Source organism: Temnothorax americanus, unplaced genomic scaffold (genome assembly GCF_048541705.1).
Source record: "Temnothorax americanus isolate GAGA-0224 unplaced genomic scaffold, ASM4854170v1 Scaffold13, whole genome shotgun sequence".
NCBI classification, from domain to species: domain Eukaryota; kingdom Metazoa; phylum Arthropoda; class Insecta; order Hymenoptera; family Formicidae; genus Temnothorax; species Temnothorax americanus.
Genome location: NW_027509264.1, coordinates 3,590,408 through 3,607,500, shown reverse-complemented (window position 1 = coordinate 3,607,500; position 17,093 = coordinate 3,590,408). Strand labels below are relative to the sequence as shown.

Here is a 17,093-nt window from a genome sequence, read left to right as displayed (position 1 = left end):
GATGGTATGAAGGGTTAATGTTACCAAAAAAAAGAAAACTTAAAATTTGTGAATCTCGAGTAAAAGTACCAATTTTCAGAGGATACGATTAACTTTATCTCTTTATTGAGATACATTTTACCTTTTTCGAGAAAAAGAAATATTTCAATCATGTCGCATTTTAAAACAACAAAATGTTAAATCTCCGAATATTATGCGATAAAAGCGTAATTACATATATCACTTTTTAGATTTGCTACATCGATACTGCAAAAAAAACCGTCCTGATGTCTGTTCGCCGTGCGAGAAGCCGATTCACGAGCGCCAGTGATCGAGATGCAAAACCAGCAAAAACGGAAAACGGTAACGAGATCCGAGTCCGGACCAGAGTTACGTAAAGAGCGGCGGAAAGAAGACGAAGAAGAAGCACAGCGCGAGGATTTCTTTTTACCTCGTATCCGACATCGCGAACCGCTCCGTACTTTCACTTTCGTAATTAACGTAGACGGCTCCGCGCCCGGCGCGGCGATGGTTCGTATACGCGCTTCTAAGTCGAGTATCCTCCGACGGAGGAAACCGGCGAAGAGGAAGAAAAAAAAGAAGGAGTTCGCGAAAAGAGCCGCGCGGAGGTCGACGTCGCGTTTGACAGATGCTCGACGATCGCCCCGCCGCGACCAATGTCGCGATAATCGCTAACTCCGAGCCGGTTCGCCATCCGGTGTGTTATATCGCGTTACGTTTCGAGCGCGCAACTCCTGTAACGGCGGCGGCCGGGCCCCCGGGGTTTCCTATCCCCCGCTCGCCCGACTTGGATAACATATAATAACGGCTATGATACAAGGCGGTGCATAGTCGATTTCACTTTTGGTCGGATTGCAACCGAGCAGCTACCGCTGCTGCATCTCTTTCTCTCTCTTCTCCGACGCTTTGTCTTCCTCTCTGTTTCTTTTATCTTTTCTTTTTTTAATTTAATGGCGCAAGTTTGTCTTGTTTTCACCCTCGGATTTTGTCAAAGCGTCGCTCCAAATTTTATCGACATCGCAGATAAGAATTTATCGCGTTCCGCGATGATTTTATTAGCGAGAGATTAATCGCTGCGTGAATTTATGTGACATTCGAAGAATATTTTTTGTCTTCGATCCGCATAAAGAAACGATCGCGAAATATATTCGATATTTTGAGAGCACGTTTTATTTTTAACAAACATTTGCACGTGTATCGCATATTCGGAGCGCGCACTTCCTGTCTAAATAGTCACGCGTCACGACTGTTGGCTACTCGAAATACGACAATGTTTTTCAACGCACAGCTAGAAACAGTTTGACGTATCAATGTTTGATAAGAAATAATAATATAATAATTAATGATGTAACGATAATAATATTTCTCGCATAACCAACAGTTACGATGTGCGAAAATTTAGACAGGAAATCCACGCCCTAAATATGTCCGCAATATGTGTACGATTTCATACGCTGAGTATTTATGATCTCATATCTACATCGAGAAACACGATGTCGCTAATTCAACTGGACAATTGAACATACCGGCAGATTTAGACGCACGTTTGTCCACTAATTAATTTAATATTTAGGAAAATACAGCAAGATTTTGGACGAAATTATTATATTATCTACTTTATCCCGATTTAATACAAGTCATTTCGAACAGGCCGATCCGGTTTCGTAATGCGAACGATAGAACTTTTTCCGATGAGGTGTTTCATAACGAGGCCGCTAAACTTGTATCTTAAGAACATTTTGAGAGCATATCGCATAATGAGTAATTTAATTTAATTCAAGCATTGTTCTCTCGGAAGCCGCTTGACATGTAAGCTTGTAAATTTCGTTTTGCGTCACTAATCTTTTGACTCATAATTATTATATTTAGAAAAAAATCTGTTAAAATTCTACCTTAATTGTGAAATTACTTTAATGTTTAATACATATACAACATTCTATATAAATAGAAAACGGTAATATAAATAGACAAACGGTAAAATGTAGATACGACGTCCAAACTAATAATAGAAAATTTTACAGTTACTAATTAATATTTAATGAGAAATAATATGGATCAAGTAAGATTGAAAGATGTATATTAGATGTCCATTCATATGTGTGTGCTAAACTATATTGTAACATTTCTTTTAAGGGGAATGTTTCTTCTTTTTCAATACAATTGTATTGGCGAGAACGCGCGCGCGCGCGCGCGCGCACGGAACAATTCGAGCATGGCGTCTCATATTACCGTGTATGTACACGTACACGTATGGTGACACATATGCTTGTGTATACGCGAGATATATAGGTTCAGAAGTTAAAGCAGAAATTAGGAGCGAACCGTGTCCCCTTTCTCTTGCCAAGCCAAGCGTGATATAAAATACTTTCCCTCTCGCGCGCGCGAGACAGGACAGGAGAGAGGAAAGAGAGAGAGAGAGAGAGAGAGAGAGAGAGAGAGAGAGAGAGAGAGAGAGAGAGGAAGGGGAGGGAGGCAGAGAAGGACAAAGAGGCAATGCCTCTCTTGCGCGCGAGAACGGAAAACCGGAAAACGATCGCCGAGCCAAAGGCCCACGCTAACGACCGTTTCCCTACCACTCCTTCGCGTCATTTTTTTTCTCCCTCTATCTTTTCATCCGTCTTTTTTCTCCGCTCCTTTCCCCCTTGCTCGGGCACCACCCCCGCCATTGTGCGCGCCCGGCTCGTAGACCTGTATCGCGTCGCTGTACTCAGGTGCCTTTCCCCCCTTCCCTTCCCGCCCCGCCGGTGCGTTTTAAATCCGCGTTCGAGATTCTAAAACCACCGGCGGCCCCGCGGCGGTGCCGGTCACGCGAACTGTAAACACGCTTCCGGCTGAGAAGCCTGGCAATTTCTGCGCGCGATCCCGCAATATACGTGTATGTGTATTACGTTTCCTCCCGCGTTATTTATTCGCGCGCCCGCGATGGCGCCGGTCGTTGAAATTTATGCGTGTACATAGGACGTGTCCCATAAACGTTTGAGCGCGGCGTCGAATATACCTGATTTTTCGAGGAAGAAAGCGCAAACGGGAATAAATTCGTTTTATTGGGCCACAACAACGCGTCGGGAGAAACGTGAGAATTAATTCCGTGTCGAGCGACGACATGAATTCCTTTGGCGCTTTAATTTGAATCCTCCCGCTATCCGCCACGCGAGAACTTAGCTCGCAGCTCGCAGCTAACGTCAGTCGACCGAGCGTTACTCGAAGGGACGGACGGTAAACAGCGCGGCGCGAAAGGCTTCGTTCTGTCGGCCAGGGTAAAATTGGAAAACCAGACCGCAAGCATTGTTCCCCTAAGTGGACACAGCTGTGTGTTCAGTAAGTTTACTTTCCCAATAAAGCTCGCGCCGGCCGGGGGGCCGTCGGGCATTTCTACGGACACGGAATCGCGAATTCGAAAGGAAATCTCTCAATTCGAGGTTATTAGCCATTTACTTGTTGCGCAACGCCGTAAGCGGCCATCCAACCGTGGATGCAATTTGTGGATAAGCGCGGACTCGGCTCCCTTGTGGAAAGCCGTTGATAATTAAAGTTTCCGCGATGCTGATTCAACGCTCGTCCGACGCGGTTACGCGATCCCCTCGGTATTCCCCTCCCCTGCGCCGCGGGGGGGGGGGGGGGGGGCGGAGGACTCAATCGCGGTCTACAATCCAACACCTTGGAGCCGAGAGCAGTAACCGTGTTACTCGACGGCTCGAAAGTAAAAGGACGAATGTCCTATATATCCGCGCGCGTATAGCGTTTCCTCTCTTCCGTCCGCCGCGCCGCACCGGCTCGGTAAATGACATTGATTGTTTCAAGGTGTACGGTTTAAGGGTATCAATTTCGCGCGTGTGTCGTAAAAGATAGAACGAGACGGACGCCTCGTTTCTCTCTTGCTACCTGCTAACGTTATCGTTGCAATTGAAAGCGGATCCGAAATGCAAGAAGTACGTACAGGTAACTCCGGAAACGCGTCCCGCTACGCGAGAATAAGCAACTGTAATTGTTATTTGTTGCATCAAATTATGGGCATAAAATTCTATTTATAGTTTTATATGCCGCGTATAGTTCAACGTATATTTTATATACGTTTGTATCTCGATTCTTTAAATGCCTTTCGTATCACGTACGTAAAATTATAAATAGAATTTCTATTCTGTGAAGTCCGTCAGTCCGAATGACATCGTCCGAAATAAACTCGCGCTTTCGTTAAACATTTTTGTTAGCTCATACCATATTTGTATTTCAAAATCAGGGCACGTATTACGGAACTTTTCGGAATGGATTCTAATCGGAATTGTTTAGTTATTTTTTTTAGATTTCTATATATTGTTTCTTCTAATACGTGCTCTGATTTGAAATCTCAGTGCGCAGTGACGTAACATTCGTCACAAATGCATCGTTCCATCCCGTTCCATCGAAATTGGAGTCGAGATTCGATATCTCGAACGTCTCGAGTTTAAACGCGACTCTTCGAAAAATCGTGCGCGGGCACGTTTTCCGAAAACCCCGAGCTTTGTAATTTTACGTACAAAAGACGCGGAGAAACGCTTTACGCGAGGAGAGGAAAGATCCCGAGGTTTTCCTCGTCGAATTTGTTAAAGTTTAACAGTTAAGTTTAACAGACGCTGTTCTCTCGTACGCGCTCGCTCGCACGAAGAAACGGCCTTTTCCTGCGCGCGAGGCGCAGCCGTGTAACGAGCGCGATCCGCGTTCAAGAGCTCCGCGCCGGGGTCCTTCTCCGCGTCGCGGTCCCCGTCGCGCGTCTCGGTCGGGCCCCGGGCTTCCCCACTTTCCGCGTCGACTCTCGCCACCCGCCGGCACAGACGGCCGCCGTCGGTGTGTGTCGCAGTTACACCGAGTCCGTTCGCGCACTCACATTAAATTCCGAATCCGCGCCGGCGCGCGCGCCCAAGCACCACCTCGTTCGGCCTCTCCTCGTTCGCGCCCCGGTGCCCCCTCACGCGCGTCTCCCCTGGTCGCGCGAGGGATTTTTGGATCGCCACCACCGCGTCGTCCACCGTCACGTGCGCGCGCGCGATCGGGTACCGCCGTTCCGTTTGTTTGTCCTTCGACGAGAGTCAGTCAGTCGGTCAGTCGGTCCGTCGGCGGGGTGTCATCGGGAGAGGAGGATATGCCCATCGTCCGCGTCGCGCCGAGAGACCGAGAGTACGCGTGACTCGCGTGCGTGCGAACCCTGAAGATCCTGACCGAGATCCGAGATACGTAATATACATAAGTAGGTATATTACGGATCTAGGGATTGCGAAAATCGGCGCGAGTTACGGTGAGTTCAAATATCGTCGCTCTTCGCGCTCACGTCGAATCGGTTCGTCAGTTCGCGTTTCCGTTTCCGTTTGCATCGCGTCCCGTTTACCCTTTTGTTTCACCGAGTACGGCGACTGTCGGCGAGTGCCAAGGGTGCAATGCGCGAGATCGCGCACTAAGGGGCGTCCCTACGTCGGAAATTGGTTGGATTCATCGCAAATTAACACCGGATTTAAAAATCAGTGATTAGAGACTCAAGGAGAGGACAGCGGGAAGGCGCGGGAGTAACAACAATTAAGGGGAAAAAAACGCGCTTCCGCGTCCACGTAACGAGATTGATCGATATCGGGATGGAGAAAGTTCGCGCGCGCGCGGTTGTGCGTCGCGGCGTCCCGAAATTCGAGAGTCGCGCGTCGAGCGGGAGAGTGAAGTATGTGCCTCGACGAGCAATTCACGTGCGTGGAAAAGCAAACGTGTTCTACATTTCCGCGACGACAAAGTTACGGACGATTCATTCCTCCAAGTCGAATCGCGGAGTGAAGTTAGCTACTTTGTTTCTCTTCTCCTCGACTTCGTCGAGGCGAAAGAGTAAAGGAGCCAACTACCAACTTCACGTTTAATTATGAAGGATCGTCGTACGAAGGTGTCGCGAGAAAATGACGTTTATTAATTTCGGTAAAATTGTGAATAAGTTAAACTGCTAAATTAGAGACGACTATGGCTTCCGCGCGCTTTTGACTCGCGATTAATGCAACGCGACGCGACGCGCGTGCGCGTACGGCACGAAGTGCGCCGCTCTTCCCCGCCGGCTTTTCGTCGTAAAAGGCGCGCGACTCTTATTTCTGGCCGCGCGCCGCGCCGCGCGACCGACCGTTGCGTCGCGGTTTTGCGTAACCGGGAGGACGAGTTTTTTTAAACGACCGTTCCTCTTCATTCCTTCTTTCCGTTCTTTTTTCTCTCTCTTTCCTTTCCACCTCGCTTAATCGAGTTCCGTGCGCGTCCCTCCGTTCCCAGGTCGTCCGACCGGTGGACGGACGCGGAATAAAAAGGTCGAATTTTCTCCGATCCTTTGCATTCTGACGTCGGGGTGTCTTCGGCAAACAATAAACGCCGGTCCCGATATTCATAATTTATACATCCGTCCCTACCTCGCGCAATTCCGCTTGTTATCTTCCATCTTTTTGTCGGGAGAAGCCTCGAGGAAAAGTTGCCGGTGTATAACGTCGAGCCGATCTCACCCTCAGTTTTATTTTCCTCCTCTGAGTAAAGGGTGCACAGGATCAAATCTTGCAATACTTGACGTTCGTGACGCCTCGCGAAAATCGTAACGCCCGAGGATAAACTCTCTCTCTCTTTCTCTCTCCCTCCCTCCCTTGGTTTCTCTCCCCTAATACCTGTATGTGTTGGTGTGCAGTGATCATACGGGAATTGATGCATACGGAATCGCGCGCGAGGCGAGGAGGCACGTGACGCCGACCCGTCGTATCCTCCAGCTTTCCCCGGTTCCTCGCCGCGGGACCGATCGGCGCGCATTGTGCATCGTACACGTGCGAGGAGGGCAATTTGCATCCGGACGACCCCACACCTTCCCCTGCCCGCGTCCGTTCGTCATGCCGAGGATCTCGACGGCCGCAGCGATGGAAACATGAGGACCGTGACGGATCGCGCATCCGATCGACGTAGCTCCACTCCTACCGGCCATAAATGACGTAAGTACCCCCCTTCATTTCGCCACGCGCATGATTCGGCACGTCGCGAAACACGTGGTGGTATATATAGATATACGAATTCGCGGCACGATCGCGGGGACCGCCTGTTTCCAAATCGTCATTGCACCAAATCTATATTTCGCAAATATCGAGGTTACGTAATGTAAATATGGTAATAAACCGTGTGATCTCTTTCATTTCAAGAGGATTCATTTGAGACGATTTCGACATGGGCTCCCCAATTTGGCGGCTGACAATTTTAATTGAAGTAAAATGCAAAGCAGTCTGCAACTTTTTTTGCCGCGTGAGTTATTTGCGGCGAATATTCTTTTTTACGAATCTGGAGGGAAAAAAGGAGTTGTTCAACTGATATTAAACTGATATTATGCTGAACTGGAACCGTAACGTTATTTATGCGAAAATAGAAAAAAGGAGATTGGCTATAACAAGATCGGATCTCGGCGAAAGAACTTTTATTATCTTGAGATTTTAATTAGCGGACCTTTGCATTTTTTGCACGATTTATTTCACCGTTATAAGTGTGCTCAACAAAGCCGACCGAAGTTGCAATTATCGCGAGTCACGCGTACATTTTATTTATAGCAGAGGTCACTTTTTTAAGATCGAGATTCAGACACATTTTGATTTTAAATCTGCCGATTTCCACACGTGATACCCGAATAAGTCGAGTACCATAACCCGTAGAGGATACTGTATCCAATCTATCTAGCACACCGTTTACGTAATGTCGCGCAGACGGTCCGAATAAACGCCTAATTAAAAAGTCACGTGAGATTATACGAGCCTTAAGGAGCTAATAGATAAGCATTCCCGGCGACCGTTACGAAACCGACGCCGCGGCGATGAAGAATGCAGCGAGGAATGTCATTTGTCGCCTCCGCTTATCCAGTCCTGCGCTAATTTGAAAAGATGCACACGCAGACGCGCGATTTTATTCTTTATTTTCAGCAATATTATTCGTATAGCGCCGCGTATCGGCTATTCTCTGTCATCGCTCTTGTTAACTGAAACCTAATGACCTGATCGATCGGCTTGATCGATCTGACTTCGATTTCCGCGTCGTTAGCGCGCCGAGGCGCGCCAACATCGCGTACCTGTACCTACCTCCGCGCAGCGCACGTGGCACGTTGTTTGCCAAACAATCGCGCGCTTCGAACGATTCGGGAAGGAGAGCGCCCAACGTTTCCGTCCGAGAGAAGGGTATAGACTCTCTCGGTCGCGTGCACGCATAGCGTCGAAAGCGAGATCTAATTTACTCTCGTTTCTTCTCACCAGACGCGGTCTCCCGCGGTCGCGAAAGACGGTACGTCCTCCTGGCGAGCGTGCGAATCGCGTTCTTGATTTCTTTTTCCAGCAGGAAGCGGAATCTCTCGTCAAACTTCGCGGATCAACAAACGTTCACTCGCATAATTAATAATTTCGCGTTTACAACAAAGAATTAATCTGATCGAAATACGAATACGTCGTTTGGCCATTTTCACGGACATATTGCCCGCGGCAGTTACATCGTCAACGATCGAATACGCGGGAGAGCGGATACAAAAAGAGAAAAGCAGGGCGGAATAGAACTTTCGTTTTCAATATTTGCGATCGTGCGCTCGTACGCGCAAACCGAAACCAGCGTGAATCGCACGTTGTATAACGTAAGCACGCGCTTATATGGCTTCGCTACCTCGTTGACTCGAGAATCGCTTAATCTCATTCCAATTAAGCATCGTACCTCCAAAGTGGAAGAATTCGATCTCGTTTGGGAAGGAGAAGGAGAGAGAATCGCCAGCATCTGGGGGATACTGAAATATAGCCGCGGAGAAAATGCGGAAAACTACAATCCCAGTGGTAGAAATGTTTTAAGGTTTTGCCCATAACGATTATACTTTTTAAACAGTTGCGCGCTGATTTTTCGTCGTCTCGTTTTATTTATAGCCGTTTGGGCCGTTAGACGTCGCCGAAGCTTGTTACAGGTTTCGCGTTGCAGCCGATCGGTCGCGGGTCCGTTAAGGTCTCCAAAGTCGGCATAATGAACAATACACGACATTTTCCGTCATTGCTCCTTGTTTAATCGCGTCTTACGTTCAAATACAAATCGACGATTGGACTTTCTTGTAAGGTAAATTAACGAAATCCTTTCGAAGATGGAAACATAAAACTCTGCACTTTAAGCAATATGCGCAATATAAAATTCGTTTCCTGGCTCAATATATTTCCATCTCACGGTTTTATTACGCACGAAGCATAGTTATTTAAAGGAGAATGAAAAAAGAGACCGCACATTTTGCTGCTTGATTTTGACTCGATTTGCTCGAAGCAATGCGCCACAGCTACGCGAGTTAACTCACTTTTGCATAACACCGTGCAATTATAGGCTGATATATGCGACGCTGTGTACGAGGTTGCTTTCTGTTTCTCTGCTCTAACGGCTGATTTAATTTACCGCTGCCGCTTTCACGTGTGGGCAAAGCTGTTACTAATTGCGCGGAAATATTCGACGCGCCGCGAGTTTCCTTCCGGTTGGCGCGTTGCCGTTTCCTCGATCGTCTCGCGCCCGCGCCGTATTAACGGGACTCATCATGAAATCGGAGCTTTATATTGATACGCGCATGTTCGTTTTGGAGTCTCGTGCCGTTCTTTCGTCAAGGAGGGGCGGGGAGGGGAGGGCACTTTCACGCCGGGGAGAAAAGCAACGTTTCGATAAGTATTCGCGGTGAATAGTTCACGCACGAAGTAGGACGCCGCAAGTGTTGCGTCGGTCTCCATTAATTCTCCGTAGCACAAATTTTATATCGCGCACAGCGCACGTTCGTCTTTCCGACGTAAATTCATCATTTCATCGCGCATGAAATGCACCGTAAAACGATGGAAGAACTTAATCTTACTTTCCTAGTTATCCCTCTTTCTCTCTAATTGTTATAGATTTATTCAATTTTAAGGAAATATCGAAAAGTGTTCTATATAAACGCGTGATTATAGTGAAGCTTATTTGTTCGATAACACGACGCGGCTAACTAAATATAGAGTAAGAAATAACTGAGAGCATTTATCAAGAATAATCGTCCTAACGACGATAGGGTTAACGGTTAATGGTTCTCCCCGAGACGGATGTACCTATATCGAATTGCGAAACGTTCCGCAGCGGGAAATATTTTAAGTCCGTCTCGCAATCGCGGTTATCTCGTCGATCACTCGATCTCCCGAGACACCGGCACCGTGTCAAATGAGGGAAAAACCGCACAAGCGATCTCGCCGATGATACGATGACAAAGATGCATATGATGTATGAACGTTACGTCCGGGTTGGCAGTTTACCTTTTATCTTAAGTTTACCGCCTGCAATTCCCCGAGCGAGTCTCCGTCGAGCACGTAAAGGACATCCTCGACAATCATTTGTTGGGTAACGAGTCCAGTCTCGAAGAAAAGGTTACGATCGTGCCACCTCGATTTTTACTACGGTCCTGTTCGAGGCAATAATCCAGGTTCTTTTCGCGTCCTCCCTTGCTATATTATTGCAACGCGCAAAGTTCTTTCTCCAAACAAAGCGCATTGTTAATAATGTTACACGGACAGCGTACTTTTTCTCTTTCTTAAAGTACGTAGTCGTACACTATTTTCATCTTTACCCTTTCTATAGTTACGTAAAGAAATAAAATATTTTAACATATACCTAATTAAATCGGGTTAAATTAACGTAAGCAACAGGTTTTGCCGAAAAATGTTTGTTAAAGGAACTTACCGTAAGACAAAAAGATTTGAAAAACATTGCATGGTTGCGCGCACAAGTTGCGTATGCTTCCGAGTGACATTTATATTATTTATCGTATGTATTAATTACTTATCAGATGCATCGAGCATGAATAAGATATCGTCTCCGCGATGACTGTCATCGTGGACAAATTAAATCGCAATCATAAATATTCTAATATAATGCGTGAAACCTTGAGAACACCAATTATCATGTAACGCCGCGCGAATATAAGCGATATTGGTATTACGAGGACTGCATTTATGATGCAAAAGGCTATGCGTCCCGTCTGATATATCGCAAATTGAAATCGCCGTTTTAACCGCCATGCGATTGCCTCACTGTTTTCCATTACGCAATCTCGCTCTCCATCGCGCCCGCATTGCATCTTCGAAGGGGGTTGAACGTCGCGGAGTTCGCAATCATCCACCTACCATCATCGTCCTCGGGTTAATAGCTTTTAAATGTCTCTGGAGATTCACCGTGAAAATCTATCAACGTGAATTCCTGGAAGACGAAACACGTTTTTTAGCGCATACCTTTTATATCTCGTATTTCCATCTCGCGTTATTAAAGATATCTCTCAAATATATTCCGGCACCGAGAACGCTTGAAATGGAAGAATACCGAGAAATATTTCTTCAGGCTATCGAGGAATATGCGACAAGGATGTAGAAATACAATGAATCGTGCAAAAATAAATAAAAATCCCAATTCGTCATGACTCACGTGGATTTTGTCAAAGATCAGTTATCGTGTCGTCGTCGTCATTGTCATCGCTGTCGTTTGACACATTAATTTCTGGGAACTTTCGTGCAAGAATGTGCAATTCAGAAAACCGAGACCCTGGTTTGAGACCAGTCATCGTGTAACGAAGCGTAGGTGACGGTTGAAGACGCGATTGCCAGTGCACGGGCAGAAAATTACGGCCAGCTGGGATCATCAGCTGTGCGCGTCCGCTCCGATCGAGTGTACGCTCGACGATTGCAAAAGTGAATCGGCGATTTCTTGAACGTCGAAAGTCCTTTCCCGCGAGACTGTGAGTCGCGGAGATCGACGCCGTTCCGTGGAAGAGAGAACGTCACGCCGGGCACGACAGTGCCTCGAAAATCGGGCATTGACCCATATAAGTCGATTTAATTGACTCGCACGCGTCAAGCTTAACGAATGAAAAGGCGAAATCGCGACGTCGCATCTCGACGAGTTTTGCATCTCGAGACATTTTACGCGGATTATAAACTTTCGTCGCTCAATTAAGAAATATAAATATACGTTTATATGTAGGTACTGTACTATATGGAGCTTGGCAGCGTTTACTTGGTTTTTATTTATTTTTGCTACAGCCTTATAATAGTACGGTTGCGAAATTATAATGATTCCCTCTCTTAACAGTCATCGATTTCAAATAGGCTCTTTCTCATTTTATCGCCGTGTTTTGCGCGTGCTTGCTGAAATACCTAATAGAGAAACGCGTCATAAAATCAAGATGAGAATGAGGGAGGTGCGAGATGATACGCGAACGCGAAAGAGCGTCTATAAGTGACCACTCGACCTGTCATCGCTGCATTTCTATTAAAAAAAAAAAAAACAAAGCCGCGTATGCTACAACGCGCGAGATAACGTATCTCCGTGGACTCCGCGTGATGCGATTAGTTCGAGAAACACCGCGAAGTGCCGGGTTTACGCGAGCAGTCACGCCGGTATATATCCCGTCAATAAAAAATAAAAAAGAATTTACTTTCAATTGCACCGTAGCATTGAGACACACGGCGCGCCGCTCACGTGGAACACCACGTGAAAACGTACAGGTGGCGAGGAACGGCCGCCTTCTAAAGAGCTCAAGCGGTTCACCTGCAATTAGGGATTTACGATCGCGGACGTCTGACATTACGACGAAAAGGGGGATCCCCTCGTGTGCGCGGGGATGAGCAAATTGTGACTCCTCGGCGTGCGATACTTTCGCGGCCTCGGCCGGGCGAGCGTGCTTCTCTTTCTCTCTTACGCAACGAATCGCCCGATCCGAAGATGTTTTATTCGCGATACGAATCTTTTCGCGAGGCAGCACAACAGAGCGTGCCTGTCGTACGTGCCCGTCGTGTATAATATATATATGTACATTTCATACATCTTTTACGCGGACACCTGTATTCCCGGTGGAATACAGATTTTTCCGAGTTATCAATAATCGCGTTGACGCGGCGTTGAAAGCGGCACGTCGCGACTTGACGCATCGTCGTCTGCTTTCTGGATCCAGCACGCCCTGTTTATTTTACGAAATATCCATCAATATTCTTGACAGTCTCGCTCTTGTCACACGGCAGTCATTGTTTATTAAACCTCTTGCGATTGCGTTCACGCGCAGCCGCTCTATATTTCCTTTCTTGGCACGGATCATTAGCTCTGTCCATGGATATAGTAAAAAAAAGATTTTTAATTTATTTCTTTAGATCTCTTTAATTTATTTCTCTATTTTTAATTTTTCTTCTGACTTGTTCTTTTTCATATACTTGCTATATACATATATAGGCAATTTGTACTCAAAGTACTTAGAGCTAACGGTTCGCATGAGAAAACGACAGTGTTATATTGACGAATCAATTATCGATCCGTGTATAATCCCGCCTGCGGTATCCGCGGGTCAAGGATAATGATGAAGACGACAGGATCGGCCGGCGCGACATCGTCGTCGACGACGACGACGACGACGCGCGTTGCTCTCCGCGTCTCGGTATATCGTAGCGGCGATACGGTGAAAGCTGATATTTTGTAACACGCTCTCCTGCTATTCCGTTCCATTCCGTTCCATTCCATTCCATTCCGTGGTATTGCCCTGCTGCAGCCGCGTTCGTTCGTTCCCCGTCTCGGCTCGGCTCTCTCTCTCTCTCTATATATATATATATATACGCTCTCGAGAGTCGTCTCCCGTAAGCAAATGCGAGAGAACCCAGCGACGACGGCGGCACACACAATGGCAGGCGCACCCAGAATACATTTTTCCCTCCCCGTCCACGTACCGCGAGATTCTCGCTTCGTGCCCCGGCGAGATAGTTTGTCCGTCTATGCGAGATGGCGAGTCGTATCGGCAAGGTGTGCGACAAGTTAGCAATCGAGTAACGCGCCGCGCGCGATGATGACAGCGTAAAGACCGAGTCAGAGAAACGCGAAACAGATATTCCTGCGGACAGCACGAAGGAACGAGAAAGGATTACGGTTTATGTGTAAATTTATATATTTACTGCATTCGCATGTTCCAATTTATCACCTATGTTTCTTATTATTCTTTGTTGTGATGAAAGCGCGGTAGTAAACGTATCTACCCGAAGCGGCTTGCATCAGTCTGAGTCGGCGAACATGTTGCGTGACTTAAATATTAATTCCGGCAGCTACTCGATCAACTGTCATTCCTTAAATATTCGTTGTCGGAAAAATGCGCGCAACCTTGACATGCGCCTTTAAGACCGCGGATCTCCATGGCGAAACCATATCTTGATCTTGAGCGACAAGTGCGCAGATTATATACTAATAGAGGTCCGAAGTACAAAAATCAAAACATCGATTCGTATCGAGAATACCGCGATCGAATGAATAATTAATTAAGTTTTTACCTACACGCTTTACCAGAATCTTGTGATCTTTTCGACAAAGCTGTCCGTGTAAATTAAAAAGACATATTAAAAAAGCCGTAAATGTCACGGATGTTACATTTTTCAAGCTAATCACAAATTTTACTCAAAGTGGAATATTGAGGTATTAATTAGAATCTATACAGTTGTGAGATGATCGGAAGTCTTAACTTAAATATGCGGATCGGGGTCTCGAACGTATCCCCGTGTAACGGTAAATTGTCTGTTATTAAGAGATAATATCTCTCTTTTCAACAAGGGATTTTTAATACTATTAATGAAAAAGAATTCTATTCACCGCTATCGTTGTAGAAATTGTGTAACTAGTATAGAATTTTTAGTAAAGAGAACAGTTGTGTAACATTAAATAACAATGTTACATAAATTTATTCTGTTTCTTGTATCGGCGGAAAGATAGCGAGTCGATTCGGTTGCTGCACAACTTGCACAAACGTTTGATTGCGATTTTGGTATAATACGATCAACGCGCGTTCCAAATTTAACGACAATTATTTCGTCTGTGCGTTAATTGATTCTTTAATAGAGTTAATTTAGAAAAGAATATTTTTTAAAGCAACAAGTTTTTTTTTCTTATTTCTACATATACGAGGTATAATTTATATATTGTATATTTTTTTATGATAATGTTTCTTTTTTCTTCAAATAATATTTAATAATACAATTTCTTATTTCTCTGTTAAATAATAAATTTTATTTGTAACGACCGAGGATCGTTACAGTTTATTGGCAATTCTATATTTCTTAACATGCAAATATGTGTTGATCGATCGGAAATAGTTCAAGTATCACGACCCATTAGGAATGAGAGTGTTAATTTGTTGTGTTATTACCGAGGCGTGAATTATAATTTGCGCGTGACAAACGATTGATTCATTGCACCTCGGTATGTATAACGTGCGTCCTCGATTGCGAGGAATTACCAATATCTTACATAGCGAAGGGAACAATCGCGCTAAGCGATTTTCTGCATTTCAGGTATGTGGTCTTATTAACGTTAACGGAGTTCAAGTAGATCTCCCAGATATCATGAGTATCCGCGTCCGTGTTCAACCAAGCGCGAAGACCTATGGGGGGTCGCGTTTTTGCACGGATAGTTTTGTTCCATGTATTTTGCTATTTTACGACTTTAACGTTACTATTCCGCAAATATTGTAAAAAATTAATACGCCAAGTATAACACAACACGGTACAATACGGTTAAAAAAGCTTAAATTGAAATAACTTAGTCAGATAAGTAATAACAAACTATGAACGGGGTAATACAGAAGAATAAATCCGGATTTGTGTTGACTGTAAAATGTTCTGACACAAAATCTAAAAAGATCGAAATAAAATCTTCAAGAAGTTCGATATACCGTTATGGACTCTTATACGTTCTATATTCGTCTCGATTGGAGTTATTCAGCAAATGCTCTTTGAAGGATTTGTCAAGGAAGATTGCAGTCGTGTGCGTGGTAACCAAAATTAGTGAGACAGTAATTTTCATTTTTCTCCGATCGTGTGATTAATGATCTTCATTTGCAAGAATGCGCGTGCTATTTATTTATGTGCACGCGCGTTACAACTTTGACCTGGATTTAAGCAAGGATTTAAAATGCACGAGTCAAGGAAAAACGAGCGCGTATAGCGGCGGACATTCTTGCGGCGATTATTATTTTTTACGTACGCGGGCATGTCTGTCATTACTACTAATAGCCCCGCCGTTACAGCGTCAGTTACATTTAGAGGTAGGACTTGCAATTGGAACTTTAATGATCGTACAGCTGTTCCGTGCAGAGCGACAGCTCCATATTCGAGTCACGTATCTAAAAATTATTGTACGCGTTGTTCTTTACGTCGCACACACACGTACACACATATACACGATTCTTATTTTATTGTGCACGTATATTAACAACGAAGAAGTAAATAACAACGAAAAAATTAATCACTTAGATCAAAATCCAGAAAGCCAAAAAACATTTGGTACGAAGAAGCTTTCTTTTTCTTTTGTAGTGCAGAATTTTGGTTTATCCCTCCAGAAAATTTGATAGCTCTGTGGGTCAATGACCCCGAGTTCTTAAGTTACGGAAATGCGTCACATGAGCCAGGGAGATTTTTTCTCGCGTCGCTGGCCCGACGAATTTTTCATGCGTGTCACGCGTGCGTCGACTTACGTATATAGGTACCAAACGCGGCTTTTAAGTCCTTCGCTTCGCGAGGAGCTCCAAAAAAGATATCCATCTTAGATCCTCGACACAATTCGGCGGTGACGGACCACCGAGTTCTTCATTCCTGTGCATCGCACGTCACCACGCGCGTGATTCGTGAGCGTATACAGAGAGTGTTCGTGAAATATATATGTGTACATGAGAGTCGAGTTAAGTGAAAGAAGTTTTCATAAACATGAATTCGAGCGTGCTCGTCAAGAAATTATTACCGTGCTAATTGATCGTAATTCAAATACTCCGTTCCCTCGTCCTCCAAAACAGGTGAAGAACCAACATTTTACGTTGACATTTATCTCGATTTCTTGATTTCTTATTCCTGGATTTCTTATTCTCGGATATGTTTTTTTCCCCCACTGCTTTGGTTTCTTCGATACGTGTCGAAATCCGATCGCACGTTTTATGAACAATCGTACGAAATATGCGTACGTCAGTTGGCAACATGCAGATTCGTTCGTTTCATCACGTCGGTTTGATTTCTGACTCGGGCTGCGACTCGCGAGGGGATACTCGGTGTTTGAATACC

At 45.3% G+C, this 17,093-nt stretch overlaps 1 protein-coding gene across 6 annotated transcripts in view; it reads left to right on the top strand.

Annotated features, from left to right (window-relative positions):
• The first annotated feature begins 258 nt into the window (after window positions 1-258).
• Sona (sol narae metalloprotease) overlaps window positions 259-17,093 on the top strand; it is a 50,202-nt gene continuing 33,367 nt past the window's right edge. For 2 of the 6 annotated variants that reach the window (XM_077399635.1, XM_077399641.1), the window contains exons 1-2: window positions 4,870-5,269; window positions 6,665-6,959. The gene's annotated coding sequence lies outside the window, so the exon portion shown is untranslated. Of the gene's footprint in view, window positions 343-396; window positions 511-3,295; window positions 3,319-4,869; window positions 5,270-6,664; window positions 6,960-13,782; window positions 13,935-17,093 lie in introns of those variants that run through there. The other 4 variants (XM_077399636.1, XM_077399638.1, XM_077399639.1 and 1 more) reach the window with 4 other exon arrangements.